The following is a 4172-nucleotide window of genomic DNA, read 5'->3' as shown; positions in this document are numbered from 1 at the left end:
ACGTAGACGTACACTATGTGATCAAAAGTATCCGGACACCCCTGAAAACATACATTTTTCACATTAGGTGCATTGTGCTGCCACCTACTGCCAGGTACTCAATAGTCATTAGACATCGTGAGAGAGCAGAATGGAGCGCTCCACAGAACTCACGGACTTCAAATGTGGTGAGGTGATTGGGTGTCACTTGTGTCATACGTCTGTACACGAGATTTCCACATTCCTAAACATCTCTGGGTCCACTGTTTACGATGTGATAGCGAAGTGGAAACGTGAAGGGACACGTACAGCACAAAAGTGTACAGGCCGACCTCGTCTGTTGACTGACAGGGACTGCCGACAGTTGAAGAGGGTCGTAATGTGTAATAGGCAGACATCTATCCAGACCATCACACAGGAATTCCAAACTCCATCAGGATCCACTGCAAGTACTATTGCAGTTAGGCGGTATGTGATAATACTTGGATTTCATGGCGAACGGCTGCTCATAAGACACACATCACGCCGGTAAATGCCAAACGACGCCCCGCTTGGTGTAAGGAGCGTAAACATTGGAAGATTGATTAGTGGAAAAAACGTTATGTGGAGTGACGAATCACGGTACACAATGTGGCAATGCGATGGCAGGGTGTGGCTGTGGCGAATGCTCGGTGAATGTTATCTGCCAGCGTGTGTAGTGGCAACTGTAAAATTCAGAGGCGATGGTGTTATGGCGTGGCCGCGTTTTTCGTGGAGGGGGCTGCAGAGAGTCCTGACCTGAATCCTATAGAACACCTTTGGGATGTTTTGGAATGCCGACTTCGTGCCAGGCATACCGACTGACATCGATACCTGTCCTCCATAAAAAATGGCTGCCATTCCCCAAGAAACCTTCCAGCACCTGATTGAACGTATGCCTGCGAGAGTGGAAACTGTCATCAAGGCTAAGGGTGGGCCAACACCATATTGAATTCCAGCATTACCGATGGACGGCGCCACAATCCTGTAAGTCATTTTCAGCTCGGTGTCCGGAAACTTTTGATCACATAGTGTACCTGTCACCCAAGTTCCGTTCTTCTCGATGTGAAGTCGTGTTAGAGTGATTGTTGCTGCCAGAGACGACAGCCCTGTGTACTAAATTCACACCTTGTCTGCTAGAGTATCACCTATAAAGTTAATCACGTATTCACCTTAGTGTACTAACCTGAAGCGCCAGAGAAACTGTTATAGTCATGCGTATTCAAATACACATATATGTAAGTAGGCAGAACACGGCCCTGCGGTCAGAAATGGCTATATAATATAACAGTTGTCTGGCACTGCTGTTAGATGGGTTGCTGCTGCTACAATGTTGGGTTATCACGATTTAAGTGAGTTTGAACGTTCTGTTATAGTTGGGGTTTTCCCGTACGACCATTTAACGAGGTTACCGTGAATATCAGGAATCCGATAAAACATCAAATCTCCGACACCGCTGCGACTGGAAAAAGATCCTGCAAGAAAGGAACCAACGACGACTGGCGAGAATCGTTCGCTACTCACCATGTAGAGGAGGCGCAGTGTCGCACACTGGCATAAGGGAAAGAGTACTAGAAACTATAAATGAAAAATACAATATTATGTTTTTTGGTTATAATAATGTTGTTCTGCTAAGAAGCGACGGGAGAATCACTTAACATAACTCTACGGACGTACAAGTTTTTCGATAAAGTCCTTCCTCAGAAATAGAAGTAGTAGGTACTGTTCCCCGGACGTGAAGACCCGAGATAAAAAAGAAATGAAAAAAAATTCATTATTTCCCATTCTCTCTGGATTTGCAGTTTTAACTTCCAGCGGTGTAACAACGTGTTTGTATGTTTTAATGTATTTAGCTTCCTGTTTGCCGTTTTCCCTCTTGTACTCTTTTAACAACTCTAAATGTTCGTAGCGTTTTTGTTTTGCATGTTGGTATTCCGGTTGCTACTGTTTCATTTATCGATTGTAAATTCTTTGTTTATACGTCACTGTTCCTATATGAGTTTGTGTATTGTCATTTTGTCATTTAGAGATAGTGATTGGAGCTTGTGTACGCCAGAAAATGGAGTGCCAATTGGAGAAGTCGAAACATCTCCGACATTTTCTTCTGACTGAGTTTAATAGAGTTGTGACAGCAGCGGAGGCTGCCAGAAACATTTTCGCCATGTATGGGGATACTGCCATTGGACAGAGCAAGGCAAGAAAATGTCTTTCGCGTTTTAAGAAGGATCGTTTTGACGTTAGTGTCCTTCCACGTTCAGGAAGACCTTTTTTGGTTCAATGAAGATCGTTTAAAAGCATCAATCCACAATGATCCTCGTCAGTGTACTAGATAACTGACGAATGTGATGAACTGTAATCATTCCACTGTCGTGCGACATTTGCATGCGATGGAGAGGTTTAAAAATCGGGTGTATGGGTACTGCATGCTCTGAGTCAAAACGAAAAAGGTCGGCAGGTGGCCATATACACTCCTGGAAATGGAAAAAAGAACACATTGACACCGGTGTGTCAGACCCACCATACTTGCTCCGGACACTGCGAGAGGGCTGTACAAACAATGATCACACGCACGGCAGAGCGGACACACCAGGAACCGCGGTGTTGGCCGTCGAATGGCGCTAGCTGCGCAGCATTTGTGCACCGCCGCCGTCAGTGTCAGCCAGTTTGCCGTGGCATACGGAGCTCCATCGCAGTCTTTAACACTGGTAGCATGCCGCGACAGCGTGGACGTGAACCGTATGTGCAGTTGACGGACTTTGAGCGAGGGCGTATAGTGGGCATGCGGGAGGCCGGGTGGACGTACCGCCGAATTGCTCAACACGTGGGGCGTGAGGTCTCCACAGTACATCGATGTTGTCGCCAGTGGCCGGCGGAAGGTGCACGTGCCCGTCGACCTGGGACCGGACCGCAGCGACGCACGAATGCACGCCAAGACCGTAGGATCCTACGCAGTGCCGTAGGGGACCGCACCGCCACTTCCCAGCAAATTAGGGACACTGTTGCTCCTGGGGTATCGGCGAGGACCATTCGCAACCGTCTCCATGAAGCTGGGCTACGGTCCCGCACACCGTTAGGCCGTCTTCCGCTCACGCCCCAACATCGTGTAGCCCGCATCCAGTGGTGTCGCGACAGGCGTGAAGGGAGGGACGAATGGAGACGTGTCGTCTTCAGCGATGAGAGTCGCTTCTGCCTTGGTGCCAATGATGGTCGTATGCGTGTTTGGCGCCGTGCAGGTGAGCGCCACAATCAGGACTGCATACGACCGAGGCACACAGGGCCAACACCCGGCATCATGGTGTGGGGAGCGATCTCCTACACTGGCCGTACACCACTGGTGATCGTCGAGGGGACACTGAATAGTGCACGGTACATCCAAACCGTCATCGAACCCATCGTTCTACCATTCCTAGACCGGTAAGGGAACTTGCTGTTCCAACAGGACAATGCACGTCCGCATGTATCCCGTGCCACCCAACGTGCTCTAGAAGGTGTAAGTCAACTACCCTGGCCAGCAAGATCTCCGGATCTGTCCCCCATTGAGCATGTTTGGGACTGGATGAAGCGTCGTCTCACGCGGTCTGCACGTCCAGCACGAACGCTGGTCCAACTGAGGCGCCAGGTGGAAATGGCATGGCAAGCCGTTCCACAGGACTACATCCAGCATCTCTACGATCGTCTCCATGGGAGAATAGCAGCCTGCATTGCTGCGAAAGGTGGATATACACTGTACTAGTGCCGACATTGTGCATGCTCTGTTGCCTGTGTCTATGTGCCTGTGGTTCTGTCAGTGTGATCATGTGATGTATCTGACCCCAGGAATGTGTCAATAAAGTTTCCCCTTCCTGGGACAATGAATTCACGGTGTTCTTATTTCAATTTCCAGGAGTGTACGAGTATGTATCTCTGCTTGCTTGTCATCAATTGGCTCGTGAAGAACACCTACCATTTCTACCCTGTATCGTTACTGATGACTGGAAATGGTGTCTTTATGCTAACACACGGAAAAGAAAGGAATGGTTGAGCCCAAACAAAGCAGCAACTCCTTGTACAAAGAGCAGCACTCATCCGCAAGAAGTAAGTTAGGCATGTCGTGGAGCAGCGACGATGTGGTCTACTATGGATTGCTTCCTCTAGGTGAAACCATCACTGCTAAGATTTATCTCTACAAGTCAGAC

Source organism: Schistocerca americana, chromosome 9, assembly GCF_021461395.2.
Source record: "Schistocerca americana isolate TAMUIC-IGC-003095 chromosome 9, iqSchAmer2.1, whole genome shotgun sequence".
NCBI classification, from domain to species: Eukaryota; Metazoa; Arthropoda; class Insecta; order Orthoptera; family Acrididae; genus Schistocerca; species Schistocerca americana.
The sequence above is the reverse complement of the archived record's forward strand: the minus strand, read 5'-3'. Positions refer to the sequence as shown.